Raw genomic sequence first — 17864 nt, 5'->3', positions numbered from 1 at the left:
AACAACTTTCTAATTTACTGCTGTTATCAAATTTACTTAATTCTATTGGTATACTTTGTTGAAGGAACAGCAATGCACTACTGGGAGGTAGCAGAACATATCAGGCGAGCCAATGAGAAGAGACACATATGTATGCAGTCACCAATCAACAGTTAGCTCCCAGTAGTACACTATTCCTTATCATACCTATGTATGATTTTCAACAAATGATACCAAGAGAAGAAGCAAATTAGATAATATAAATAAACTGGAAAGCTGTTTAAAATGTCATGCTCTATCTGAATCATGAAAGTTACATTTTGACCTTACTGTCCCTTTAAGGTTATTGATGCTATTTCAATCCTTTAGAGTCTGCTGTGTGATTATTGGTTCAATACATTTTTGTTTATTTTTTAAATTTTTCCAAAAGTTTTTTTTTTTTTTGGGGGGGGGGGGGGGGTTTAGATGATGATGATAATCTTACTTTAGTATTTTCTGATGCATAAGAATTCTGCTGTTGTTGATTTGTCTCCATGCAGAGTATTGGTCTAATTTATACAAAACTCAAGGGCCCGATCCGATATGCAGCGTCGCCCGCAAAAGCCGGCGATGCCAAATTTTGCGCTGGTTTGGTATCCTATATACGGCGTAACATAGAAGTTACGCTTGTATATTTCTGCCTTCGGCCGTAGTTTTTTGGCCCATAGACAGATATACCAAACCCGTGCAGTTTGGTATCCAATATAGGACTTACGTGGCGAAAATACTTCATTTTCACCTCGCCACAAAAAGCAGGCGTAGTAAGCCTTACGCTGAGTATTGGAACCCCGTAACTCCCTAAACTGCCTGCAAAATAAAACCTAACACCTAACGCATGCGCAATGTCTATCTACCTGTCAACCACAATCCCCCACCGCAATCCCTAATAAAGTGTTTAACCCCTAAAACGACGCTCCCGGACCCCGCCGCAACCTATATTATATGTATAACCCTCTAATCTGACCCCCCTACACTGCCGCCACCTATATTATATGTATAACCCTCTAATCTGACCCCCCTACACCGCCGCCACCTATATTATATGTATAACCCTCTAATCTGACCCCCCTACACCACCGCCACCTATATTAAATTTATTAACCCCTAATATGATCCCCCTAAACCGCCGCCACCTATATTACATTTATTAACCCCTAATATGATCCCCCTTTACCGCCGCCACCTATATTAAATGTATTAACCCCTAATCTAATCCCACTACAACGCTGCCACCTATATTAAATAACCCCCTAACTTAATTATTATTTAAATAAATCTAAATAATATTAATATTATTAACTAAATTATTCCTATTTAAAACTAAATACTTACCTATAAAATAAACCCTAAGATATCTACAATATAATTAATAATTACATTGTAGCTATTTTAGTTTAGTGTATTTAATTGTATTTTAGTTGAGATAATTGTAGTTTATTTAATTAATTTATTGATAGTGTAGTGTTAGGTGTATTTGAAATTTAGGTTAGGATTTATTTTACAGGTAATTTTGTATTTATTTTTGTATTTATTTTAACTAGGTACAATAGCTATTAAATAGTTAATAACTATTTAATAGCTACCTAGTTAAAATAATTACAAAATTACCTGTAAAATAAATCCTAACCTAAGTTACAAATACACCTAACACTACACTATCAATAAATTAATTAAATAACTACAATTATCTCAACTAAAATACAATTAAATACACTAAACTATATTACAAAAAAACCAAACACTTAATTACAAAAAATAAAAAAAGATTACAAGAATTTTAAGCTAATTACACCTAATCTAAGCCCCCTAATAAAATAAAAAAATAAAAATTTCCCTACCCTAAACTAAATTACAAAAGTAATCAGCTCTATAACCAGCCCTTAAAAGGGCCTTTTGCGGGGCATTGCCCCAAAGTAATCAGCTCTTTTACCTGTAAAAAAAAAGAACAACCCCCCGTTACAACCCACACACCCCTACTCTAAAACCCACCTGATCCCCCCTTAAAAAAACCTAAGTCTAACACCCAAGTGCTCCTTACCTGTCCTGAAGACCGGCGGAGAAGGTCCTGTTCCAGGCGGTGAAGTCTTCTTCCATGCGGCGACCTCTTCTTCTTCCAGGAACCAGCCGGCGCGGAGCGGAGGAGTTGAAGACCGATGACCGCGGAGCTGAAGACCGTCCACTCTGGAACTGAAGACCGGCCACGCTGGAACTGAAGATCGGCGACGCTGGAACTGAAGACCGTGGAGCCATGGAGCGTGGAGGATCCTCTTCATACGATCTCCGCCGTACACTGAATAGGAATTCAAGGTACACGATTAAAAATGGCGTCCCTTGAATTTCTATTGGCTGATTTGAGCCTTCAAATTCAAATCAGCCAATCGAATGAGAGCTACTGTAATTCTATTGGCTGATTTGAATAGCCAATATAATAAGAGCTACTGTAATTCTATTGGCTGATTTGAATAGCTAATAGAATTACAGTAGCTCTTATTATTAACTAGCTATCTTAGGGTTTATTTCTCTTGTTAAGTGTATTCAGTCCACGGGTCATCCATTACTTATGGGATATATTCCCTTCCCAACAGGAAGTTGCAAGAGGATCACCCAAGCAGAGCTGCTATATAGCTCCTCCCCTCACATGTCATATCCAGTCATTCTCTTGCAACTGACATAGTAGGAAGGTGTGAGAGGAGTGGAATTTTTATACTTAATTATTTCTTCAATCAAAAGTTTGTTATTTTAAATGGCACCGGAGTGTGCTGTTTTTTTCTCTCAGGCAGTATTTGGAAGAAGAATCTGCCTGCGTTTTCTATGATCTTAGCAGAAGTAAATAAGATCCACTGGCTGTTCTCGCACATTCTGAGGAGTGGGGTAACTTCAGAAAGGGAATAGCATGCAGGGTCCCCTGCAGATGAGGTATGTGCAGTAGAATATTTTTCTAAGGAATGGAATTGACTAAGAAAATACTGCTGATACCGATGTAATGTAAGTACAGCCTTAAATGCAGTAGCGACTGGTATCAGGCTGATGAATGTATGTACAATAAGTAATTTTCTAAGGAATGGAATTTGACTAAGAAAATACTGTTAATACTGAAGTAATGTATGAGCCTTAACTGCAGTAGAAGCGACTGGTAGCAGGCTTATTAATAACACTACCTAACTTTTAAAGTGTATGTTTAAAACGTTTACTGGCATGTTATTCGTTTTTTTGTGAGGTACTTTGGTGATAAATCTTTTGGGGCATGATTTTCCACATGGCTGTCGTTTATTTCTACATAGAAATGGTTAACTGAGGTTTCCCACTGTTGTAATAGGAGTGGGAGGGGCCTATTTTACCGCTTTTTTACGCAGTAAAAATTCAGTCACAGTCTTCCTGCTTCTTCCTCCTTGATCCAGGACGTCTCTAGAGAGCTCAGGGGTCTTCAAAATTCATTTTGAGGGAGGTAATCAGTCACAGCAGACCTGTGACAGTGTGTTTTGACTGTGATAAAAACGTTAATTGTTAAATTGATTATCCGTTTTTGGGTATTAAGGGGTTAATCATCCATTTGCTAGTGGGTGCAATGCTTTGCTAACTTAATACATTTACTGTGAAAATTTGGTTGCTATAACTGATTTGGTTCATTGTTATTTCAACTGTGACGATTTTTTGTGCTTCTTAAAGGCGCAGTAGCGTTTTTTATATTGCTTGTAAACTTATTTGAAAAGATTTTCCAAGCTTGCTAGTCTCATTGCTAGTCTGTTTAAACATGTCTGACACAGATGAATCTGTTTGTTCACTATGTTTGAAGGCCAATGTGGAGCCCCACAGAAATATGTGTACTAAATGTATTGATGTCACTTTGAATAAAAGTCAATTTATATCTGTAAAGAAATTATCACCAGACAACGAGGGGGAAGTTATGCTGACTAACTCTCCTCACGTGTCAGTACCTTCGCCTCCCGCTCAGGAGGCGCGTGATATTGTGGCGCCAAGTACATCAGAGAGGCCCATACAAATCACTTTGCAAGACATGGCTGCTGTTATGACAGAGGTATTATCTAAATTGTCTGAATTAAGAGGCAAGCGCGATAGCTCTGGGTTAAGGACAGAGCGCGCTGATGATGTGAGAGCCATGTCTGATACTGCGTCACAATTTGCAGAACATGAGGACGGAGAGCTTCATTCTGTGGGTGACGGATCTGATCCAGGGAGACCGGATTCAGAGATTTCTAATTTTAAATTTAAGCTTGAGAACCTCTGTGTATTGCTAGGGGAGGTATTAGCGGTTCTGAATGATTGTAACACGGTTGCAATTTCAGAGAAGATATGTAGGTTGGATAGATACTTTGCGGTACCGGTGTGTACTGACGTTTTTCCTATACCTAAAAGGCTTACAGAAATTATTAGCAAGGAGTGGGATAGACCCGGTGTGCCCTTTTCCCCTCCTCCGATATTTAGAAAAATGTTTCCAATAGACGCCACCACACGAGACTTATGGCAGACGGTCCCTAAGGTGGAGGGAGCAGTTTCTACTTTAGCTAAACGTACCACTATCCCGGTGGAGGAAAGTTGTGCTTTTTCGGATCCAATGGATAAAAAATTAGAAGGTTACCTTAAGAAAATATTTGTTCAACAAGGTTTTATCTTACAGCCCCTTGCATGCATTGCGCCTATCACTGCTGCTGCGGCATTGTGGTTTGAGTCTCTGGAAGAGGCCATTCACATAGCTCCATTGGATGAGATTATGGCCAAGCTTAAAGCACTTAAGCTAGCTAATGCATTTGTTTCTGATGCCGTTGTACATTTAACCAAACTAACGGCTAAGAACTCCAGATTCGCCATCCAGGCGCGCAGAGCGCTATGGCTTAAATCCTGGTCAGCTGACGTGACTTCTAAATCTAAATTGCTTAATATTCCTTTCAAAGGGCAGACCTTTTTCGGGCCCGGCTTGAAAGAAATTATTGCTGACATTACTGGAGGTAAGGGTCATACTCTTCCTCAGGACAGGGCCAAATCAAAGGCCAAACAGTCTAATTTTCGTGCCTTTCGTAACTTCAAGGCAGGAGCAGCATCAACTTCCTCCGCTCCAAAACAGGAAGGACCTGTTGCTCGTTACATGGAAAGGAAAAGTAACCAGCGCCCAGAACTGATATCTGCTCACTATAAAGAAGACCCCCTAATAGGTCTAGAAACGGAACAATGGATTAGGATATATAGGAGCGCCAATGGCTTAGATATACCACAGGAAATAAAAAATAGAAAGTCAAAATAGTCTCCAATAATTTCTATGTTCCAAAGTCAACCAAATATTTAATATATAAATCCAATATAATTCTGATCTCCAGAATCATAAAAACACAAAATACAATAAAAACACAAAATACATATAGCGAAGTTTAAAATACAATGCAGTAAATGATTTAAAATACAACAAATAACTGATTGATTCTAATCCGGTTAGTTAAACTGGATAACCAATATCTAATGTCCCAGTTTACGTGAGTCCTCTTAAAAACCTTCTAGTAAGTACTTAGTTTTGATTATCAAATACACGTGCAAATAAACCTGGTGTTCAATAAATGATATAATGATAACTCAATGGTTCTTATCGGAATGATAAGGTCACTAATAAAGTGATACGAGACCCACTAATAGGTCAACAGTGCATATAAATTTTGCAACATTTAAATCGTGTGAAAAATCAAAGGAAAAAAGGATACAATGTGTTGGGTTCCTTAAACTGTCAAATAAACCATATTATGGATTTGTGGAATATGACACACAACAAAAATAAGTAGTGGATGTTGTCTTACAAAAAATATAATAATATTAATATCAAAAATAATATATATATTAACAAAATTAAATGTGAAATCCTACCAATGGGGTTGTTAAAACTAAACTGGTACCAGCTATTACCTCAAATCTCCTGATTGAATCTGGGTGATGGACTCAATGGTCCGTTATTGCATTATTGTCTTAAAAACAGTAAACAATTACCATAAGCTATATTAACTACCACAAACTATGTAATTAGGACAAACTGTTAAAATATAAAACGACAAATAAACAGAGAGTGTGTATAGTTTGGCCAAAACTAGTCCACAAACTCCTAAAGGTGTGTTTCCACAGCTTTAAATAGCTTAAAATGATGATATAACAATAGTGTCCTTAAGAGTCTTTGGGAAATCCTTAAAAGTCTAGTAAAAATCCGGTGAGAGAAATCCTCAATGTAAGGTGAAGTCCAAAGTCCTATTCCTATGTTAAGAAAAATACCTGAAAGAAATAGAAAAAGTGCACTAAACAAACAGCGCTAACGGGTATGGACTATTGAAAATAGTCTTACCATTCAAATCCTGGTCCTGGATATAATGAGCCTCCCCAACTCTGGTGTAAAGTATCGTCTACGCGTTTCGGCCCTCGTATCGGGCCTTTTTCAAGACATATGGAGGCTACATTAATACTGACCTTATATACTCTTATGTGTGGGCGTTTGTTTGAAAAAATTGCGCCAAATTTAGCGGATGTTGGCGGATTGAATCCCGCCGAAAAACACGCACTTCCCATAGTGGACCGGATGTTGAAGCTTGTGATACTTCCGGTTTGATGTGCTTCCGGTATCCCGGAGCCATTTTGGAAATGGGCAAATTCGTAAAGGGCTTAATACATTTTGGAAAACTAATTTTCCGTGATAATTAGGCAAACTTGGCCATAAAATGACCCACTATAACACCTAAGTGTGGATTTTAACTATTTTAATTGGTGTTACGTTTAGACGTGGATTCTAAATTTTCATCATCTAGTTGGGGCTAATATATCCAGGACCTAACATAAGGATTGATTATACAATTTCACTATTACAATATTTGACATATACATAAAGCAATATTTTGAAGCAATATTTTTAAAACGTGTTCTCACACATGATCTGATAACCACTAATAAAATCGTTGTATTAGATATTTCTATAAAAATATATATAAAATTATATATAAAATTATAAAACTATAAAATTATAAAATCACATAGACTTGTCAGGGGATGATGTATCTTAAAATGCTTGGGTCAGCTCGACCAATCAACTAAATATATATATCAAATCTTAAAACTTCAAAATCACATTGACTTGTAAAGAGGTGTGATCTCTCAAAGGGCTTTAGGCGATCAAATGTTTGGTCAGATCGACTAGACCAGATAATTAAAATGTGTTTCTAAGGGATTGTGCACACTGATTTCAATGTGCATATGACTTGATAGATAGGCTATAATGATGTTAATATTAGACACTTTAGGGATAAAAATAAAATACAATACTGGAGCTTTTATTTAAAACAGATGGACAATCTCAAAATTAGCATTTAGACCTTTTGGATGAATACAGTCTAAATTAAAAATCCATTTGGATTCTGTTTTTAGTAATTTCGATTCCATGTCTCCTCCTCTCCAATCTTTATTTATTTTGCATATACCCATATATTTGAAGCTTTTGTCGCTTCCACCATGTACTTCTTTGAAGTGTTTGTAAATTGGTAAATCAACCTTCTTCCATTTGATCTGTAACAAATGTTCTCGAATTCGGTCTTTTAGTTTTCTAGAGGTCTGGCCTACATATTGCAGGCCACACCCACATTCGACTAAGTAAACTATGTTCTGATCAGTACATCTTATTGTTTGTTTGATGTGGAATATTTCATTGGAAACTTTTGATTTTATTACATTCGTTTTCTTTCCATGTTTACATGCTTTACAGAAGTAGCATGGATAAAAACCATGTAGTTTCTTACCCAAGATATCTGAAGGGTTCTTATCTTTCTTCTGTTTGGGTATACTTGGAGCCAGAATCGATTTTAAATTATTGGCCTTCCTATAGATGAAATTGGGTCGTTCTGTTAAATGCTCGCCCAAAATGTCATCATTTTTGAGTAGGTGCCAATGTCTCTTGATTATATCCTCAATTGTTTTTTTCCTTTCTCCATATTGGGTGATGAAAGGGATTTTGAGACCTTCAGGTTTATCTCTATCTGTTTTTATTTTATACGTTAGAAGGGAGTCTCTTTTTGTGTTACTTACTTCTGTGATGGTCCTGTCTATGAGGGATTCACTGTATCCCCTTTCCAAAAATCTAGTTTTCAGTATTTTCGATTGTTTACCCCACATTTCTTCACTCGAACAGTTCTTCCTAATTCTTAGTAGTTGCCCTTTTGGGATGTTCGATATCCATTTCTTATGGTGGCAACTTGTATGATGAACATAATTGTTGGAGTCTACTTCCTTAAAATGTGTGGATGTTTCAATCTTCCCATTGGTGACTCTAATGTCTAGATCTAGATAGACAATGTGATCTTTACTGATGGAGCTGGTAAATCTAAGATTGGACTGATTCAAGTTCATTACGTCCAATGTGTGTCTCAAATCCTCCTCACTCCCCTTCCAAATAATTAGAAGGTCATCTATATATCTTTTGTATAAGACCAGGTCCGCGCCCGCTGGGCATGACTCCCAGAAGATGGATTCCCATCTGCCCATATACAGATTGGCATAGCTGGGCGCGAACCTGGTCCCCATGGCCGTACCACAAACTTGACGATAGAATTTATTGTCACAATGGAAATAATTGTGTTGAAGGATATAGTCTATCCCATCCAGTATGAACCTCCTCTGTAATTCTGGCATATTTTCATCTTTATTTAAGAAGTGGCTAATAGTTTCAAGTCCTTTCTCATGTGGAATCGAAGTGTATAATGATGTGACATCACTAGTAATCATAATATAGCTGTCATCCCAATCTAAGTCTCTTAATAGATTTAGTACCTCAGTGGAATCTCTCAGATATGATGTTAAATTTCTGACATATGGTTGTAGCTTCTTGTCTATGTATTCTGATAGATTACTCGACATCGATCCTATGCCCGATACTATGGGCCTTCCCGGGGGGTTGACCAAACTTTTGTGAATTTTGGGCAAGTGGTAAAAGACTGGGATTTTTGGATGTTTCACACTTAGATATCGATGTTCTTTGTCGTTGAGAATACCCAATCTATTAGCCTCAGAAAGTAAGTCATCAAGCGTTCTTTTATAATCGCTTGTGGGGTCAGCTTCCAGAGTTTCATAGGTATCTTTATCTTCTAATATTCTTCTGGATTCCTTCTGGTAGTCTGTTCTGTTCATAATCACAATACCCCCGCCTTTGTCGGCTGATTTAATGACGATGTCGTTATTTTTCTCCAAGTTTGATATGGTGTTAAGTTGCTTGGCATTAAGATTTCTATTAAATGCTTTATTGGATTTCAATTTCTTTATGTCATTACACACCATTGTTTCAAATGTCTCTATAGCTGGTCCTTTACAATGAGTGGGGTAAAATTGAGACTTTGGTTTGAGATCGGAGTGTTGGAATTGGTTTTCCATATGGGAGCTTGATGGAAGAGATACACTTCTCTCCACTGGTGACTTTAGGAAGTATCTCTTTAATGTGAGCTTTCTTACAAACTCCTTCGTGTTTAAATATGTTTGGAACTTATCCAACCCTCTAGATGGTGCATATGATAGCCCTAATTTCAATATTTCCTTCTCTTCGGCTTCCAAGTTGATGTTACTTAAATTGAAAACTCCTTTCACCTCTTTCTGGCTTATCTCTTCCTCTATGACCTCTCGATTGAATGTTTTTTCTAATGTTGTTTGGACCAAATGGGGTCTGTTCTTATATCTGGCTCCCGACCTTCGTCCCCGGTGTGTCTTCTTTTCACTGGTGTGTCCACATCCTCCAATGTGACCTGTTTCCTTTTTCCCCTTTGTTCCAACATCGGGGGATTGTGTGGATTCACCCCTAAAAAAGAAGTTGAAGCGGGAGCTGGAGTTGCATCATCTCTGGGTGTGTCCATTGTTCTCCTTACAGTGGGGGTCGCTAGGGGCGAAAACCTATTTGTCGTCTCAACAAGGTTGTTTCTCCTGTCATGATATTGTCCCCTCAGATTTCTTTGTTCATTACTTGTTACCTGGTCTCTATATTGCCAATCGTAATGTTGATCTCTTCTTATATATTGTTGATTAAACCCTGAATCGTCGTTTCTTTCTTGAAATTCTCCATAGTTATTTCTCTCTATAAAGGGCTGATGAGGTCTGTTATAATGGCCATTATTGCCGCCATAATGTCCTCGTCTTGGTTCATATTGGAATGTCTTGTTGGAATCAAAATTTCCATTGGATCTATGGGAATTATAAGCATCATTATGCCAGTTATCTCCATACATGTTATTCCTTCTTTGACTACCATTATTGCTGTAGTGTCTTTGGTATCCCATGTTGTTGTGTTGATTCCATCTTCGATGGTGGCCTTGATGATCCTCATCATAAAATCTTCTTTGATAGCCCATATTGTGGTAAGAATTTTTTCTTTGACCATAATTTTGATGGTTATCTTCATATTGTCCTCTTGGTTGTGGTCTATTAGATGGATAATTAATTGTATTCCTGTGGGCTCTAGGTCCTCGTGTGGTATCAATGAGTCTGCCGGTGGGACATTCTCTAGGGTAGGTCTCCAACCTCTCTTCTCTATTTTGTACCTGTGTATTCACTGGCTTTGTTCCTGATTCAGTTATCATTTGGTCATTTCCGATATTAACAAAATTGTCAGAACTGTCCTGGATAGCATTAAGATCCCTATTGATTTTCTTGGTCTTTTTTGCAATAGTATCATCTTTAAGTTTGTTAATTCTCGAATATAGATGCTCTTGTTTCTCCTTAAAGGTCTGGGAGTCTTTAAATAATTCCATATTCTTTTCTTCAACTGTTATTTCGGAGTCTAATTGTGTTAATAATAGCTCCCTGTATTTAATAATAAGCCTCATTAGATCTTGAGAGGCCTCAGTGATAACTTTATTCCAGTTATCAGTGAACTCCTTTGAGTTCGTATTAAATGAACAATCTTTAATTATCATCAGACCCTTAGGTACAATGTTTAATTCCAAACATTTCTTTAGGAAAGAGATCTCAATTTTATATTTAGTCTCAGATACTAACAATTTTTCCAGGTTTTTAAAAATGGTATTGATATCTGTAACTGTATTGTTACCAGTAACATTGTCCCTATTCAGGGCTATGTTAATATCAGAGCTTACATCGGCTCTTAAATTTCTAATTGATAAAGACGTTTCCATCTTACTATTTATTATCCCTGTGTCCGGCTGCTGTTACTGGTTAGGTAAAGATAAGACTTGGAAAGGAAAAGTAACCAGCGCCCAGAACTGATATCTGCTCACTATAAAGAAGACCCCCTAATAGGTCTAGAAACGGAACAATGGATTAGGATATATAGGAGCGCCAATGGCTTAGATATACCACAGGAAATAAAAAATAGAAAGTCAAAATAGTCTCCAATAATTTCTATGTTCCAAAGTCAACCAAATATTTAATATATAAATCCAATATAATTCTGATCTCCAGAATCATAAAAACACAAAATACAATAAAAACACAAAATACATATAATCCGGTTAGTTAAACTGGATAACCAATATCTAATGTCCCAGTTTACGTGAATCCTCTTAAAAACCTTCTAGTAAGTACTTAGTTTTGATTATCAAATACACGTGCAAATAAACCTGGTGTTCAATAAATGATATAATGATAACTCAATGGTTCTTATCGGAATGATAAGGTCACTAATAAAGTGATACGAGACCCACTAATAGGTCAACAGTGCATATAAATTTTGCAACATTTAAATCGTGTGAAAAATCAAAGGAAAAAAGGATACAATGTGTTGGGTTCCTTAAACTGTCAAATAAACCATATTATGGATTTGTGGAATATGACACACAACAAAAATAAGTAGTGGATGTTGTCTTACAAAAAATATAATAATATTAATATCAAAAATAATATATATATTAACAAAATTAAATGTGAAATCCTACCAATGGGGTTGTTAAAACTAAACTGGTACCAGCTATTACCTCAAATCTCCTGATTGAATCTGGGTGATGGACTCAATGGTCCGTTATTGCATTATTGTCTTAAAAACAGTAAACAATTACCATAAGCTATATTAACTACCACAAACTATGTAATTAGGACAAACTGTTAAAATATAAAACGACAAATAAACAGAGAGTGTGTATAGTTTGGCCAAAACTAGTCCACAAACTCCTAAAGGTGTGTTTCCACAGCTTTAAATAGCTTAAAATGATGATATAACAATAGTGTCCTTAAGAGTCTTTGGGAAATCCTTAAAAGTCTAGTAAAAATCCGGTGAGAGAAATCCTCAATGTAAGGTGAAGTCCAAAGTCCTATTCCTATGTTAAGAAAAATACCTGAAAGAAATAGAAAAAGTGCACTAAACAAACAGCGCTAACGGGTATGGACTATTGAAAATAGTCTTACCATTCAAATCCTGGTCCTGGATATAATGAGCCTCCCCAACTCTGGTGTAAAGTATCGTCTACACGTTTCGGCCCTCGTATCGGGCCTTTTTCAAGACATATGGAGGCTACATTAATACTGACCTTATATACTCTTATGTGTGGGCGTTTGTTTGAAAAAATTGCGCCAAATTTAGCGGATGTTGGCGGATTGAATCCCGCCGAAAAACACGCACTTCCCATAGTGGACCGGATGTTGAAGCTTGTGATACTTCCGGTTTGATGTGCTTCCGGTATCCCGGAGCCATTTTGGAAATGGGCAAATTCGTAAAGGGCTTAATACATTTTGGAAAACTAATTTTCCGTGATAATTAGGCAAACTTGGCCATAAAATGACCCACTATAACACCTAAGTGTGGATTTTAACTATTTTAATTGGTGTTACGTTTAGACGTGGATTCTAAATTTTCATCATCTAGTTGGGGCTAATATATCCAGGACCTAACATAAGGATTGATTATACAATTTCACTATTACAATATTTGACATATACATAAAGCAATATTTTGAAGCAATATTTTTAAAACGTGTTCTCACACATGATCTGATAACCACTAATAAAATCGTTGTATTAGATATTTCTATAAAAATATATATAAAATTATATATAAAATTATAAAACTATAAAATTATAAAATCACATAGACTTGTCAGGGGATGATGTATCTTAAAATGCTTGGGTCAGCTCGACCAATCAACTAAATATATATATCAAATCTTAAAACTTCAAAATCACATTGACTTGTAAAGAGGTGTGATCTCTCAAAGGGCTTTAGGCGATCAAATGTTTGGTCAGATCGACTAGACCAGATAATTAAAATGTGTTTCTAAGGGATTGTGCACACTGATTTCAATGTGCATATGACTTGATAGATAGGCTATAATGATGTTAATATTAGACACTTTAGGGATAAAAATAAAATACAATACTGGAGCTTTTATTTAAAACAGATGGACAATCTCAAAATTAGCATTTAGACCTTTTGGATGAATACAGTCTAAATTAAAAATCCATTTGGATTCTGTTTTTAGTAATTTCGATTCCATGTCTCCTCCTCTCCAATCTTTATTTATTTTGCATATACCCATATATTTGAAGCTTTTGTCGCTTCCACCATGTACTTCTTTGAAGTGTTTGTAAATTGGTAAATCAACCTTCTTCCATTTGATCTGTAACAAATGTTCTCGAATTCGGTCTTTTAGTTTTCTAGAGGTCTGGCCTACATATTGCAGGCCACACCCACATTCGACCAAGTAAACTATGTTCTGATCAGTACATCTTATCCCAATTTCATCTATAGGAAGGCCAATAATTTAAAATCGATTCTGGCTCCAAGTATACCCAAACAGAAGAAAGATAAGAACCCTTCAGATATCTTGGGTAAGAAACTACATGGTTTTTATCCATGCTACTTCTGTAAAGCATGTAAACATGGAAAGAAAACGAATGTAATAAAATCAAAAGTTTCCAATGAAATATTCCACATCAAAGAAACAATAAGATGTACTGATCAGAACATAGTTTACTTGGTCGAATGTGGGTGTGGCCTGCAATATGTAGGCCAGACCTCTAGAAAACTAAAAGACCGAATTCGAGAACATTTGTTACAGATCAAATGGAAGAAGGTTGATTTACCAATTTACAAACACTTCAAAGAAGTACATGGTGGAAGCGACAAAAGCTTCAAATATATGGGTATATGCAAAATAAATAAAGATTGGAGAGGAGGAGACATGGAATCGAAATTACTAAAAACAGAATCCAAATGGATTTTTAATTTAGACTGTATTCATCCAAAAGGTCTAAATGCTAATTTTGAGATTGTCCATCTGTTTTAAATAAAAGCTCCAGTATTGTATTTTATTTTTATCCCTAAAGTGTCTAATATTAACATCATTATAGCCTATCTATCAAGTCATATGCACATTGAAATCAGTGTGCACAATCCCTTAGAAACACATTTTAATTATCTGGTCTAGTCGATCTGACCAAACATTTGATCGCCTAAAGCCCTTTGAGAGATCACACCTCTTTACAAGTCAATGTGATTTTGAAGTTTTAAGATTTGATATATATATTTAGTTGATTGGTCGAGCTGACCCAAGCATTTTAAGATACATCATCCCCTGACAAGTCTATGTGATTTTATAATTTTATAGTTTTATAATTTTATATATAATTTTATATATATTTTTATAGAAATATCTAATACAACGATTTTATTAGTGGTTATCAGATCATGTGTGAGAACACGTTTTAAAAATATTGCTTCAAAATATTGCTTTATGTATATGTCAAATATTGTAATAGTGAAATTGTATAATCAATCCTTATGTTAGGTCCTGGATATATTAGCCCCAACTAGATGATGAAAATTTAGAATCCACGTCTAAACGTAACACCAATTAAAATAGTTAAAATCCACACTTAGGTGTTATAGTGGGTCATTTTATGGCCAAGTTTGCCTAATTATCACAGAAAATTAGTTTTCCAAAATGTATTAAACCCTTTACGAATTTGCCCATTTCCAAAATGGCTCCGGGATACCGGAAGCACATCAAACCGGAAGTATCACAAGCTTCAACATCCGGTCCACTATGGGAAGTGCGTGTTTTTCGGCGGGATTCAATCCGCCAACATCCGCTAAATTTGGCGCAATTTTTTCAAACAAACGCCCACACATAAGAGTATATAAGGTCAGTATTAATGTAGCCTCCATATGTCTTGAAAAAGGCCCGATACGAGGGCCGAAACGCGTAGACGATACTTTACACCAGAGTTGGGGAGGCTCATTATATCCAGGACCAGGATTTGAATGGTAAGACTATTTTCAATAGTCCATACCCGTTAGCGCTGTTTGTTTAGTGCACTTTTTCTATTTCTTTCAGGTATTTTTCTTAACATAGGAATAGGACTTTGGACTTCACCTTACATTGAGGATTTCTCTCACCGGATTTTTACTAGACTTTTAAGGATTTCCCAAAGACTCTTAAGGACACTATTGTTATATCATCATTTTAAGCTATTTAAAGCTGTGGAAACACACCTTTAGGAGTTTGTGGACTAGTTTTGGCCAAACTATACACACTCTCTGTTTATTTGTCGTTTTATATTTTAACAGTTTGTCCTAATTACATAGTTTGTGGTAGTTAATATAGCTTATGGTAATTGTTTACTGTTTTTAAGACAATAATGCAATAACGGACCATTGAGTCCATCACCCAGATTCAATCAGGAGATTTGAGGTAATAGCTGGTACCAGTTTAGTTTTAACAACCCCATTGGTAGGATTTCACATTTAATTTTGTTAATATATATATTATTTTTGATATTAATATTATTATATTTTTTGTAAGACAACATCCACTACTTATTTTTGTTGTGTGTCATATTCCACAAATCCATAATATGGTTTATTTGACAGTTTAAGGAACCCAACACATTGTATCCTTTTTTCCTTTGATTTTTCACACGATTTAAATGTTGCAAAATTTATATGCACTGTTGACCTATTAGTGGGTCTCGTATCACTTTATTAGTGACCTTATCATTCCGATAAGAACCATTGAGTTATCATTATATCATTTATTGAACACCAGGTTTATTTGCACGTGTATTTGATAATCAAAACTAAGTACTTACTAGAAGGTTTTTAAGAGGACTCACGTAAACTGGGACATTAGATATTGGTTATCCAGTTTAACTAACCGGATTATATGTATTTTGTGTTTTTATTGTATTTTGTGTTTTTATGATTCTGGAGATCAGAATTATATTGGATTTATATATTAAATATTTGGTTGACTTTGGAACATAGAAATTATTGGAGACTATTTTGACTTTCTATTTTTTATTTCCTGTGGTATATCTAAGCCATTGGCGCTCCTATATATCCTAATCCATTGTTCCGTTTCTAGACCTATTAGGGGGTCTTCTTTATAGTGAGCAGATATCAGTTCTGGGCGCTGGTTACTTTTCCTTTCCAAGTCTTATCTTTACCTAACCAGTAACAGCAGCCGGACACAGGGATAATAAATAGTAAGATGGAAACGTCTTTATCAATTAGAAATTTAAGAGCCGATGTAAGCTCTGATATTAACATAGCCCTGAATAGGGACAATGTTACTGGTAACAATACAGTTACAGATATCAATACCATTTTTAAAAACTTGGAAAAATTGTTAGTATCTGAGACTAAATATAAAATTGAGATCTCTTTCCTAAAGAAATGTTTGGAATTAAACATTGTACCTAAGGGTCTGATGATAATTAAAGATTGTTCGTTTAATACGAACTCAAAGGAGTTCACTGATAACTGGAATAAAGTTATCACTGAGGCCTCTCAAGATCTAATGAGGCTTATTATTAAATACAGGGAGCTATTATTAACACAATTAGACTCCGAAATAACAGTTGAAGAAAAGAATATGGAATTATTTAAAGACTCCCAGACCTTTAAGGAGAAACAAGAGCATCTATATTCGAGAATTAACAAACTTAAAGATGATACTATTGCAAAAAAGACCAAGAAAATCAATAGGGATCTTAATGCTATCCAGGACAGTTCTGACAATTTTGTTAATATCGGAAATGACCAAATGATAACTGAATCAGGAACAAAGCCAGTGAATACACAGGTACAAAATAGAGAAGAGAGGTTGGAGACCTACCCTAGAGAATGTCCCACCGGCAGACTCATTGATACCACACGAGGACCTAGAGCCCACAGGAATACAATTAATTATCCATCTAATAGACCACAACCAAGAGGACAATATGAAGATAACCATCAAAATTATGGTCAAAGAAAAAATTCTTACCACAATATGGGCTATCAAAGAAGATTTTATGATGAGGATCATCAAGGCCACCATCGAAGATGGAATCAACACAACAACATGGGATACCAAAGACACTACAGCAATAATGGTAGTCAAAGAAGGAATAACATGTATGGAGATAACTGGCATAATGATGCTTATAATTCCCATAGATCCAATGGAAATTTTGATTCCAACAAGACATTCCAATATGAACCAAGACGAGGACATTATGGCGGCAATAATGGCCATTATAACAGACCTCATCAGCCCTTTATAGAGAGAAATAACTATGGAGAATTTCAAGAAAGAAACGACGATTCAGGGTTTAATCAACAATATATAAGAAGAGATCAACATTACGATTGGCAATATAGAGACCAGGTAACAAGTAATGAACAAAGAAATCTGAGGGGACAATATCATGACAGGAGAAACAACCTTGTTGAGACGACAAATAGGTTTTCACCCCTAGCGACCCCCACTGTAAGGAGAACAATGGACACACCCAGAGATGATGCAACTCCAGCTCCCGCTTCAACTTCTTTTTTAGGGGTGAATCCACACAATCCCCCGATGTTGGAACAAAGGGGAAAAAGGAAACAGGTCACATTGGAGGAT

The sequence above is a fragment of the Bombina bombina genome, chromosome 6, assembly GCF_027579735.1.
Source record: "Bombina bombina isolate aBomBom1 chromosome 6, aBomBom1.pri, whole genome shotgun sequence".
NCBI classification, from domain to species: domain Eukaryota; kingdom Metazoa; phylum Chordata; class Amphibia; order Anura; family Bombinatoridae; genus Bombina; species Bombina bombina.
The sequence above is the reverse complement of the archived record's forward strand: the minus strand, read 5'-3'. Positions refer to the sequence as shown.